Source organism: Petromyzon marinus, chromosome 37 (assembly GCF_048934315.1).
Source record: "Petromyzon marinus isolate PM22_M1 ecotype Great Lakes invasive population chromosome 37, UKy_Petmar_22M1.pri1.0, whole genome shotgun sequence".
In the NCBI taxonomy this organism is placed as follows: domain Eukaryota; kingdom Metazoa; phylum Chordata; class Hyperoartia; order Petromyzontiformes; family Petromyzontidae; genus Petromyzon; species Petromyzon marinus.
In genome coordinates, this window is record NC_133703.1 from 12,912,926 (window position 1) to 12,926,247 (window position 13,322).

A 13,322-nucleotide genomic window follows, 5' to 3' on the forward strand; every position below is an offset into this window, starting at 1 on the left:
ACATCTCTGTTTCCTGTCTGTATCTCTCATCTCACTACATGTCATTCTCACCTGCATCCCTCTTGTATGTATGTACGTTGGACTTCTTTCGCACCTTACGTAGACCAACCGTGCTAACCGGAGGTGCCGGGGAAGGACAACACACCAAACACAGCTGACTACGCTCCAACATCTTGTCCATGTTCATCTCACCTCGCAACATCTCCATCTCTCGTGTCTACGTCTCTTCGGTCGTCTCACGAGGAGTTTATAAAATGACAAGGGGGGGGGGGAGCCCAAAACACTTAAGCCAGCACCACCACATTGCGCGCTTTCAGATGCGCTTCTAAGGCCGTCTGGAATGCTCTTCCTTTGGACATTAGGAAATGACTGGGAGCTATGCACTTTTAAATCATCTACATTGAAAAACCTATTTCCTTAGAACTGCTTGTTGTGGTGTTTAGTTTTTTGTCTTTCCCCCGCACCTCCGATTTGCACGGTTAGCTACGTACGGCGCGAAAGAAGTTCAACGTACGTACGTACCACCGACGCCCCTCTCCCCCCGCCGCCCTCTCCGCCTCGCACGCTGCCACCATCGCGGGTCTCGCCGCCTCCGAGGGACAGGGGACCTACCCTGGCACGAAGGAGAGAAGTTCTCTCCATGGCGGAAGAGGGGGGAAGATCCGCCACGCGAGCGCTCTCTTCTCTCGAGCTGTCACCCAACGCATGCCGGCGAGCGTCCCCGGTGGTTGAAGGACTCCATTGGGAGTTTGGATGGAGCTGCGACTTGAGCCTTCGGCTCCTGACGCTGCCGTGGTAGCGCGTGGAAGCTCGATGCTCGATGTGTGGCCCAGCAAAGGAAAACCGGCGGTATCTTCAGAATCTCGATTGAGACGAGATGAATCCGATGAGCTCACGGAGCTCTTTTCTATAACGGACATGCCCGCGCGTTACATTCGCAGTTTAAGTTTCAAGTCGAGGTTTATTTTTCTTGAACCCCGGTGAGAACTGGAGAGGTGGGGGTGAGTGCTTCGCCACGGTGGCAAAATAAAAACAAGTAAAATGCAGCGATGGAGCAAATGGAACATCAGAGGAAAGACGAACTGTGTCACGTGACACATCGACGTGCAAATGCATCGTCCTCGAGTGGAGCGTTATCACGCAACTGACAAACACCGACCGGCATGAGCGGGAATGTTCCCGGGACGGCTGCCTCAACAAGAGGAAGGTCCAGGCGAGTGGGGAGCGGCAGTGTAGCGGTTAGCGCTACGCTACGCTGCGCTACGAACGCGGCGACCCGGGTTCGATTCCCGCTCACGGCCAACGCCAGTGACGATTATCTGAACCGGTCATAGGCCTCCCCTAGGTCGACTCAGCCTCAAAAGAGTACCTGGCACGGTGTGTAAACATCGCCACTGGGGAGACAAAGGCGGCCGGGCATGGTGTTGGTCACCCAACCCCTCATGTGCTGGGCCGGCCTTCATAGGTGCTCGCTGACAGCACTTGTCCCCAAACAGTTTGTTAAGGCTATAAGGGGAATATGTGTGTGTTGCGCGTGTGTGCCTGTATGCGTGTCAACCTGATATATCACCACCGGTGTTTGTCCAGAGGTTCACGGTCAACATCTACGAAAAAAACACAACTCAACAAAACACAGCAAACACGATTTCCCGGGCGTTGAAAGCGACCACAAAAGGGGCCACGTGGGTAGAGCGGGACGAGCGGCGTTGCAACATCGAATGGGTCACGGCCTCGCGTGCGGTGGTGCCGCTGGGTGGGGTGCGACGACGGGCCTGGGACTCCGCCGCCCGAGTTCAATCCCACGGCCTCCCACCTCCCGCTTTGCCAGATCCCCACCCGTTGTGTTTGTCGCGCCAACGTCCAGACCCGTCGGCTTGAGAGGCCTTCCCATCGTCCGATCGACGATGGCCTCCGGGCGTTCACTCCGATTCCCGTCTCGGCGGGCTGCCCCTTCCCTGTCCTGCACATTTGCCGGCCCGATGGCAACCGACCATTCCTGGGTCACGCTTCAGTGATTTTTCCTGCCATGCTAAACTCACGCGTGGTTTCCCCCACCTCCCCCCCCCCCCCCGTATCCTTCCACAATAATTACAAAAGCGTCCCCCAAGCGAGGAAGCAACACGATTGACCGCCCGAATTTTGCATCCGCTTTTTTTCCCCCGGTTCATTTCAGTGACCCCACACATGTGAACACCCATCTCGAGCGCAAGCGTCAGCCCCTCTCGTCTGCTCTGTCGTGCCCTGGGTCCTTCTTTGACACACAGTCCTGTGTGTCAAAATACGCGGCTACCTGAATCAACAGCGGAGAGTTTGCCATGGATATGACGAACAAAAGGCTGAAAATGCAGAAACTCTGAGAAACCATCAGGAAAATAATACGGAATAAATCAAAGGAACGCGACACACAGAGGGTGATTGAATATGCCATCGCAATCGGGAGTTACTGATTGCCGTATCAAAAGTGGGGAGCGCAGGAATGCAAACGTCGTGCATGATAAGCGACGTAATCATAAAACTGGCGGATACATTTTATGCAGATTCAAATCATAACAATAATATATGTAAAAAAAACATTCTTATACCCCAGGAGAAAAAGCGTGTCTCGTAAATGGAGGATGGCACAGACGCCACAGTGGAAGGAGCAACCACTTCCCTTCGCAGTATGAGATGTGGGAAATCTCCAGGGCCAGGAATATTCCGTGAACAGCATTGAAAGAGAAGTGGAAGGTGGCTGTTAGAACAACATTATCTCAGTAATTTTGGAAATATCTTCTCAGACGTGAAATTTCTCAAAAAGCGGAATGTTTCTTGATTCGTTTCTGAAAAAGGGGAGAGAAAAAAAATGTTGATTTGAAAAATTCAAATTCCGTCCACCGACCGTGCTAGCATTCGTGTGAATTTTTGATAAATGTCTTCGGGAACTGACTTTAGGAACTTCTAAAAAAGCCAGCCAAAACCAGAGACGAATCGAGAAACGTTCCTCGGGGCTGGCGGCTCCAACATTTAAAACTTTTTATAATATATTCCGACATTAATAACACAAACGCAATGTATTTTCGCTGGTAAATATCGCTACAATACCACATTTTTTGGTTGAGTGGGGGAGGGGGGTCGATTACCCCCTCTGACAGTGTGGTCTTCACTCCTTTTCAGAGGGGTGGGGGGCACTGTCGCCAGTAATACATCATCATTGCGAGGGCCGCAAACACATTTGAACCCATTGCTGGGTTTGACAGTAGCACGACGACGACGATGATGATGGGGTGGTGATTTCACATTTTGTGTATTCTCGGGGTGGCCGCACGTCAAGGGGGACGCACTAAAGGCCACCAGAGGCCGCCAGTGCCCCCCCCCCCCGCGGGGCCTTGCAATGAACTGCACTGCCCTGTGGCTTTCCCCTTGGATCCGCCAACCAAACCGAACCTCGTGAGCAAGTTGGATTTATGAAAGGGCTTTCTTTTTTTACCTACCATCGACGACGTAGACACCGTCGACAATAAGATCCCGTGTGGTAAGACGAACCGGTATCAAAGAGCCTTGTCCGGGGCTTGCGTGGGCGACAAAGGCCACGCCTGTGGACTGAGGGTGCGCGATTCGCCGGGGGGTGGAGGCGTTAATTTCGAGCGCTCGCAGAACCAAGGTCTGAGCACAACATATACGTGGACGTGACTCGAGGTGTTTACAAAGAAGCGCACGACGGGCGGAGCGGCAGCAGGAGACGCGGTCTCGCCGACGCGGGGCCCTCGTCAGAATCCCGAGAGACGTCCGAATGTTTGGGGCAAAGCGAAGGCGTGAACATAAACTTTGAGACGGCATTAAGCGCCGACGGCGCGGTCATTACAACGACCGTGAAAGATAAATCGCGGCAGTCGATTAAAGGTGCTTCACAGGGAGGGGGCGGGAGCTGCAAATTCGAGTTCAACGTGAATGCGAACAGGGCTGGCAATGTGCAGCGAGGTTGCACAATAAATGGCGGACGTTTGTTGGAAGGACACAACGAGATCACCCGGCAGAGTGGCTGCTAACATTAGGGGACGGCATTCTGGGGAGCGGTCGCGTAGCGGTTAGCGCTGCGCTGCTGTGCTACGAACCCGGCGACCCGAGTTCGATTCCCGCTCACGGCCAACACCGGTGACAATTATCTGAACCGGTCATAGGCCTCCCCTGGGTCGACTCAGCCTCAAATGAGTACCTGGCATGGTGTGTAAACATCGCCACGGAAGACAAATGCGGCCGGGCGTAGTGGTGGCCACACACCCCCTCGTGTGTGCCGTGCCGGCCTTCATAGGTGCTCGCAAACACCACTTGCCCCGACGCTCTGTGAAGGCTATACGCTGGATGTTTGTCTTTGCCTTTGTTACCGAAGGGGATTGTCACAATGGACTACAGCGGTGATCATGGGCGAGGCGGAGGAGCGCTTTGGGGAAGCTGAATAGGACTCGTTAACATCAGCCCTTGATTGCTCAGAGACCGCTCGTGTCCGACAGCGCTCGCCTCGAGGCTCTCGGCGCGCGCCATCAACGACGGCGACGTCGCCGCCATCGTCGTCGTTGGGACCCGGGTTCGCTTCGTCCTGAACGTCACCACGGGGGGGGGGGGGGGGGGGGGGGAGAACCTCGCACGGCACCGCCCGCCCGTCCGGGTCTATTCGGGCACCAAGCCGGAACGTCTTCAAGCGGACGTTCCGACTCGCCTCGGCGCCCCGCGGTCGATGAGGAAGCGAGGCGCGAGCGTGCGAGGACTCACGGCACGAGCGGGCGCGCGCTCCGCCTAGCCAGCAGTCGGTCTGGCCGGGGGAGATGGATCGCGATTCCTGGAGGAACATCCCAAATGGCCCGGTGATGGCTTGGCGACTGCGACTGTATGTATGTATGTACGTGTACGTGAACTTCTGTCGCAGCGTACTTAGCCGACCGTGCTAATCGGAGGTGCAGGGGAAGGACAGCAAACTAAACACACAATGCTTTGACAAAGAAATGAGTTTTCAATCATTGATTTTAAAGTGCATAGCTCCAATGGCTTCCTCATAAATGTACGTGCAACACACTGGTGTACTGAAGTAGTAACTAGTAACCTCCAGGATAAATAAATCTTCTGATTTTGATTACGATAATTGGCACGTTTTGTTTACGTGACAAACTTTGCTAATTAGCTGTGTCGGGTGGTGGTGGTGGTGGGTTAACGAAACATTTATATTTACGTGATCTAACCCAAACAACCTTCATCATCAGTCTTGGAGGCTCAGCCTTGTTTTTCCTGGAACATATTTGTGAACAATAATACCTCTCTAGGGAGTGTTTCCGTGAAATCGGGCACTCCACACGTCCACTCTGGATGCCCTCAAGCGCGCTTGGACGTGAATAACGATGATGTCTTCGTGCCTCAGCATCACACACACACAGATTGTGAGAGTTAATGTAATTTTCCCCGTGAAAATATTTAAGCGTTTTATAACCTTGAATTTATGTATTTATTTAACCACTGAGCTATGTAGCTCGTTTTCAGAAGCGACCTGTTCACAAATGATAGCTCAACGAAGTGGCTCATCATGTGGAAATATGTAGCAGCCAAATATGTTAAACGCGCAGTGTAGATTCTAAACATGGAGGGAAAACCCGGAGGACCCGGAGAAAATCCACGCGACCACGGGGAGAGAGACTCGCAAACTCTAAATACACAGCAGCAGGCGTCGGGAATCAACTCCACGACCTCCTGTATACCAGGCGAGGGAGTTAACATCTCATAGCCACTGTGGCGCCCGTTCAGTTGGCAGTAGGGGAGGGGTGCCGCTTGTTTCCGCGCGGAGCGAGCGAGCGAGAGAGAGATGGCTTTTCTGGCCTCTGTGCAGAGACGACCAGTCCGCTCTGTGAGCTTCGCCAAACGCCACCGCTGGGCCCCGGGACATTTGAATCCTCTCAAGCAAACTCTTTGGGAGTCATTGTTTGATCTTTTCAAAGAACATATATATACGTGCATGTGAGGCGAAAGAAGCAACTTGTTGGCGTTCCCTCGGCTGCTTTGGAGAGCTCAAGGTATTTCTTAAATCCGCGTCTGCACGGAGCCCGGGGGTGGCCACTTACAACAACTATCGACGGCGCTTACTTGTTAAGCGGGGGGGGGGGGGGGGGGTCGAACGGGACGTGTTGTTTTTGTCGCCAGTGGAACTTCAGGCAGCGCAGCCAACTCATGTCACTCCCCATTGCTGCCAGCGAGATCCAAATTCACACGCGCGCATTCACACGACACTCACGCTCACGTCGCTCGTGCACGACACACTCATGCACACGTGACTCATGCACACACAACACTAATGCACAACACACATGCGCACCACACTCGCGGTGCATCAATCAATCGATCTCGATTTGACGTGCCAGTAATCGCCCTCCATAAGGCAGGCATCAGTGCACCTCACAGCAGGACGGGAGGGGTACAGGGGGCATGCATGCGTGTAGTGTGTTGAACTTCTTTCGCACCGTACGTTCTCATCGGAGGTGTGCGGGTAAGGACCACAGGCTAAACACAAAACGCAGGGCATAGAGCAACAGGAATGACAGATATACCCGTGTCACATCATCAGCGGCTAACACCGACTGAGCAAAGTTAATTGCAACCTTGCGCAACGAATAGCGTAAGAAAGGTGAGCAGGAAATGAACGTTGATGAAAGGTTAAGAGACTGGTTTTTACATTTTTTTTTTACACTTTTTATATTTTTCACAGTTTTACTCACACACAAGAAAAGACAAAAATGATCCCACTGCATCTTTAACAGAGTGTTGGGGCAAGTGCGAGCACTTATTGCGGTCGGCACGGCACACGAGGGGGTGGGTGACCACTCATTCCCAGCCACCTCTGTCAGTGCTGATGTTTACATACCGCAACAAGTACTTGCTTGAGGCGGAGTCGACCTCGGGGAGGCCCAGAACCGGTTCAGACAATCGTCGCGAGTGTTGGCAGTGAGCGTGAATCGAATTTGAGTTACTGTGGTTCGTAGCGCAGTGCGCTATGCACTGCACCACCACTGCCCACGTTTGCACACACGCACACACAGCACACTCACAATAGCATGCAATGTAATAAAGACAAATATCCCCCCATATAGCCTTAACAGACTGTTGAGGACAAGTGCTGTGAACGAGTACTTATGAAGGCCGGTACGGCACACGAGGGGGTGGGTGGCAAGCACCACGCCCGACCGCCTTTGTCTGTTTTTCTAGATGTTTTTACACACCGCACCAGGTACGAATTTCAGGCTTAGTTGACCTAGGGGAGGTTCATGGTCCGATTCAGATAGTCTTCACTGGCGTTGACCATTAGTGGGAATCGAAGCCGGGTCTCCAAGTACGTAGGTACTCCCCATGATGCACACACACACACGACTACCAGCACAGCTTTGCTTCGCCAGGATGGATTCTCGGGCGGGTGTTTTTGTAGCCGTGGGCCCAGAAACCCCATCGGTGTGATTCCATATCCTTTGTAAGCGCACGCATTGGTGACTCCAAGAATGTTAATCTACTCCCAAATCGACACCCTTGGACCAGCTTCTTGCCGTTGTGCTGCTGCTGCTGCTGCGTACCCCTTGCAACACGTTTAAGGGAGCCACAGTGACGAGATGTTCACTACCTCGCCTGGTGGGTTGAACCCGTGAGCTTTCGCGACCAATATTATCCACACTCGAGGTTGTTTTTTGGGTTCGATCGCGTCGATATGAATGTGTCGTTAAACCCGCAACCACCCGGTACAGCCAATTGGGTAAGGTTTGTCACGTAAAACAAAACATGGCAATTCCTTACTCGTGTAACAAGCGACTTCCACGACACGTCGTGTAGAGGGTACTCTTCTTTGTTCCACGTACGGCACGGCAAATCGTTTAGTTCGGGTTGTGCCACGTGCTGTGCTGCGCGATGTCCGACGCTTCACTGCCACGTTGCTTAACCCAAAAACAAATGTGAGCGTTGTATACTCTGCTCGTGGTCAAATGCGGTGTGTGTAAGCGTAGGGTTGCAGTACGCTTACCATCATCGTCATCGACAAGGCAATTCACCAATGTCAATTACATTCTGATTAACCTGCAGTACAGAGAGACGCACGCACACAAGAGGTGAACGGTTTATAGTCATGGTCGGCTTTTCAAAATTGCGTGATGTTTCAAAACGTCGGTGATGTAATTCCAGCTAATAGTTGGCGACTGTTAAACGGACATGAAGATGTAGTGTTTTTTTTTACTGAATGGGTGCATTTAAAAAAAAAGATTTAAAATCTGAAAAAGAATTCAACTCACAAAGCTCCAGCCAATCCCGCTTAGCTCCAAAGCCCTTACAACTCCCGTTACCGTGTCGCGCGGCGTGGTGGTGGGTGGGGGGAGGCGCCACAGCATGCGGACGCGGTACGCTCGCCGAACAAAGGATCCGAGTGTTGTATCCGCGAATTAAAATGGCCTTTGGCATTATTAACATTCGCAGGCAGTCCCCGACCCGTTCGTAAAGTTTAACGGTTCGTAGGTCGGATTGAAATGCGAACAATAGTTCCAGCATACACGGCGCCACGGTGGTGATGTTAACTAGCTCGCCTGGTGTTCAGGAGGTCGTGGGTTCAATCCCGACCCTAATGCCTGCTGCTGCTGCTGTATATTTCGAGTTTGCGTCTCTCCCCATGCTGGCATGGATTTTTCTCTGGGCCCCCTGGTTTTTTTCCCCTCCACATTTAGAAACATGCCTTTAGTGTATTTGGTCACTATACATTTCGACGTGATGATAAGCCACTTCGTTAAGCTATCATTTTGTGGCCAGGTCGCCTTCTGAAAAAGAGCCATACAGCTCAGTGGGCCTTGCCTTGTAAAAGATATATCGTGAGTTAAGGTTGCGGACATCCTGCTGAGGATCGCCGCGCCGCACCAAATAGTTCCGCGGCTCGGTTCGCCAGTGCGAGTTCACGTTTACAAGTCGGATTGTTAACAAAATAAACGTCTCATGGAAGCCCGTCCGTAAGTGCGGATGTTCGCAAGTCGGGGACTGCCTGCATTCATTTATCTGGCCGTTTATGGAATTCTTTATTTATTTCGTCGGACCATTGAGTGTGACACAATGAGGGTCGGCGATTTCGGACGTCACCCCCCGACCGTGGCTGGACCTCTGCCGAGAGAGCGAGAGAGAGGGAGACGTTCGTCAGTGTTGGTTGACCTCTCTGACCGGCACGTAACGCGCGGGGGAGGGGAGGGGGGGGCGGCAGGGGGGGCACTTCTCTCGGGGCCCCCCCGAGCCCCCCCCCCCCCGTGGAGGCACACGGCCATCGCTCAACTGTCGTGCGGCGTCAGCGCCCCGAGCGCTCGCGCGGATGTTCATCTACAATGGGCGCCGGAGATTAACCTAACGTGACCGAATGAATAATTTATTTGGCTTATTTAAGTTCTCGCCGAGCGAGAGAGATTCGCGGATTCATCAGCGGAGCGAGTGGGACATTCAAAAGCAGCCCCAAGCTTCATGTGTGTATTCGTTATTTTGTTCAGTAATGTTGTGAATGAGTCGAGCTCGTTGGTTCAGCGCATTCATGCGGCGTAGACTCGGTTCACGGCCCCGGCCGCTGAAATTTTTTAAACCGCGCTTCTCAACGTTCACAGTCATATCAGTGGGGGTGGGGGGGGGAGGTTCGTTTCAATCCACTATGTTATTTTCTCATTAATCACGCCGCCATTCACTTGCAAAACCCAGCGAAGGACAGTTTCTGTTCAAGATTCATGAATCGTAGTGCGTTCTAGTGAACGTCGCAGACCAGCGAGCATTCGTGACGCCCCCGTGGGGGTTCCAGGATGGGTCTTGAACTTGTTCTCCATGGCCACCCAGCCCTCCACACCCCCCCCCCCCCATCTCTCCACACCCCCCATCCCTCCACACCCCCCCATCCCTCCATGCACCCCCCTTCCCGCTCCCCCCTCCTCCCTTGCTACCAAGGAGCATGCTCGAATCCGCTATGGATTACTCTGACAACCTTAATCCTGCAGTGATCACAGAGCAGCTCTTAAATTACCCGAAGCAGTGACGAGAGGGAGGCTTTATGATTGGTATACATTGCCGTCTGCTGTCTGATTTCTTTTTCAATTGTGGACAATAATAATAATAATGACGATGACCATGAAATCCGATTCACAGCTTGTTGTTGATCTACGGTGGAACAAAGGCCTTTTTAAGCTGCGGGGCTTTGTGTGACCAAATTGCACCACTCCGTTCAGTCGCATGTTGGCGAAGGCTTAGAATGGGGTGGCCGGTTTAAGGCTCACGGTCGGTTCGTATATCGCCAACGTTAGCATCGGCCGGCAATCAAACTCAGGCCCGCTGGGTCCGCAGTGCAGCGCCGCTAACTCACCAATGTGCCACTGCTGCACGCGGACACACGAGTGCACACAGCCATTCCTGTTCCCGCACGTGATGGCAGTGCGTTCAGAAGCTGAATGCCAATGATATCCAGGTTTGCTCTCTAGGGCTTCAGGAGAGAAGGAGTTTGTGTAGTTGAGCTCCTGCTCCTCCGTTGTGGGAACGCAGACTGCAGTGGTTTACTCTACAGTTCATAGTATGGCTTGCATGGACACAATCACACTGTGGCTTGTATTTAATGTATATTTATGTACACCTATGGGTCTCTGTGCATCTCTTTGTGTCTCTGATTTGTCTGAATAGATCTACTAAATCGTCCATGGTTTGGGATTCATGACCACAGTAGCACTCCTCCGCCATTAATTTTCCATGCATGAGGGAGGTGTGTACATCTGCCTGTTGATGTTCTGATGTGGTTGATGATTCAACCACCAGCGTCTCTCGAGCAACGTCAAAGCCAGGAGTTGCGGCTATATTTTGGCCACTGCATTGTGGCAATAATAAAGGTTTTTTTTGTTGGGTTAGATCGCGTAAATATAAATGTCGTTCACCCACCACCGCCCGATACAGACAATTTGTAAGATTTGTCACGCAAACAAAACGTGACAATTGTTACTCCTTCATGACACCGCTGTGTTTGAGAGTAAACTCACGAAATTTTTCATTTTACTACCGTGACGTTTTCGCTGGTGATTGCAACCAGCTTCATCAGGCGATTTGCCAGAGTTGACTTGCCACAACTCTGGCTGAAGTAGTAACTAATTGGCACGTTTTGTTTACGCAACAAACATGACTAATTTAGCCGTATTCTTAGTTTTTTCGGTAAAGTCACGTTGAAGAGAAACAACAAAATAATCAAATATATATAACAATAAAAATTATTGTTTTATATATATTTTATTATTTTGTTGCTTCTCTTCAACGTGACTTTACCGAAAAACTAAGAATATGAATTACTGCAGTCACGAAAGCTTTAAATCAAAATTTAATTTAGCCGTGTCGAGTGGTGGCGGGGTTAACGACACATTTATATTGACGCGATCTACCCCCACAAAAAAAAAACGTTATCATGGATAATATTGGTTTGCTAAAAAGCCTTACTACGTGCTAAACTGACATTGTGACGAATATAGTGGCCACTAAAAAAAAAACACAAAGCGGTAGACTCTGGAAGGCCGCTAATCGCCGCAATTCTTCGGATTGCGAGAGGGCGGAAAACGCCGTCGCCTGCGGCCATTTCCCGCCGTCCCGGATGCCGGGCACCTGGGGACAACTGCAGCGGTGTTCCGCTTTTACGTGGGCGGCGATGATGGGACATTAAGGTAGCGGAAATGCGGAGAGAAGAAGCACATCACGGCGGCGAGTGGGCTACGCGGGAGGCTAATGTTCACTTGGGGTCCCCGGGGGGTGAGGCAGGCGGGGGGAGGAGACAGCCCCCGCACCCCGGGGCTGTGCGACGGACAGGTGAAGCATGAACGCGGGCCCTGCTGGAGCCTGGAGGGTGCTGCGCAGGATGGATGGTGCCACACCACTGCCACTAATTGTCTCAACGTGTAAAATTACGGATTTGGTGAAACGATCACTCCAAATATTCCATGCGGCCGCGCAGTGCACGTGCGCGGGTACGTGTGAAGAGTTGGCACAGTAGTGGGCACAGGTGGTGCACCGGCCAGTCGTCTCAGTCAGTCGACCCGTGGCACCTCTGGGTCTGCCCCGTGACCTCCTGCCAGCGGGAGTTCGACACTTCACGTGACCTGAACGTGCACTTAGCCTGGCACAGACGCCGTGGTGACATCACTGCCACTCAGTGGCGAATGGCGGTTGTTGTGTGAAGAGTAGGTGCTCGCTAACAGCACTTGCCCCAAAAGTCTGTTAAGGCTACACGGGGATCTTTGTCTTGTGTGAAGAGCAGCCGTGACGCTTCCCGTCCCGGCTTGGGGCCACGCTCGTAGCGAGCGATGCGGCCACCCTGACCACGGAGGAGCCGTCCGCTCGGGGCTCGTTATTGACGGCGATTTGTTGAGACGTCTCAAACAGCCTCTTCCCACTCGCAGGCGTTCTCTCGATTAACCTCACTGGCCGCGCTCGGCACTCGCGGACCCTTTCGTATTTTGCCGCTTCCCACGAGAAGGCCGCCGCAAACAAACGGGGCTGCCACCGGTCGCTATCGGCGGTGCCGCCGAGGCAATCTCCCGAGAGTCGCCGAACGTTGCCGACGTCGTGGGCGCGACGTGTGAGCGCGTGCCGCCTCTGCGTGTATTTCGTGGTCACATCTGTTTGTTTTTCTTCCGCCCCAAGCGGCAATATTTCTGGTGAGAATCGTTGTCGTCGCCTTTGGGCAAGGGCCCAACGGGTTCCCAGAGTGTATAGGTCACAAGCCCTCTCCATACATGGGGCTCCCAGAGGCATGTGGCAGCAGTGAAACGTTGATAACTGAATTGTACTGATGAGCCCTGATGATGTTGAGTCAGCGGTTCTAAACGACACAGTGGCCCCAAGCGTTTCAGTTGGGTATTATCTTAGCTGGTGATCTGGATGAGGCTGGTAAGCTCTTCAAACAATGCGACGCCGGGCACCTTTGCCTGTTGACAAATTCACCGCGGTTGAATCTGAATCTGCCCGCGGCCTCGGCGGTGGCTCGCCGAGCCTCGCGCGGAGCCGTCGCAGGGCTTTCAAACTCGGGTGTCACTTTTATTTTCTTTATTTCAGATTCCCGACGCATTCAGCTACAAAGAAATTATTTCTGAATCAGATTTTCCGTACCGCCTTTTGCAAGAACACCGCACCGGCCACTCCATCCCATCTAAGCCACTGGCCATGCGGTATGGTGCCAAACATTCATGCCTCAAAAATATGTTTTATATCTGTCTATTCTAGCTATGCAGGTCATTAAATGTAAATATAACGGAGACGTATTTTTCCATTCAGAACTCTCGCAATAAGCAGTGCATCAC

At 52.4% G+C, this 13,322-nt stretch overlaps 1 protein-coding gene across 4 annotated transcripts in view; it reads left to right on the forward strand.

Annotated features, from left to right (window-relative positions):
- The window catches only part of ANKFN1 (ankyrin repeat and fibronectin type III domain containing 1), a 254,019-nt gene that overhangs the window by 188,606 nt on the left and 52,091 nt on the right, over positions 1-13,322 (forward strand). The window lies entirely within an intron of this gene.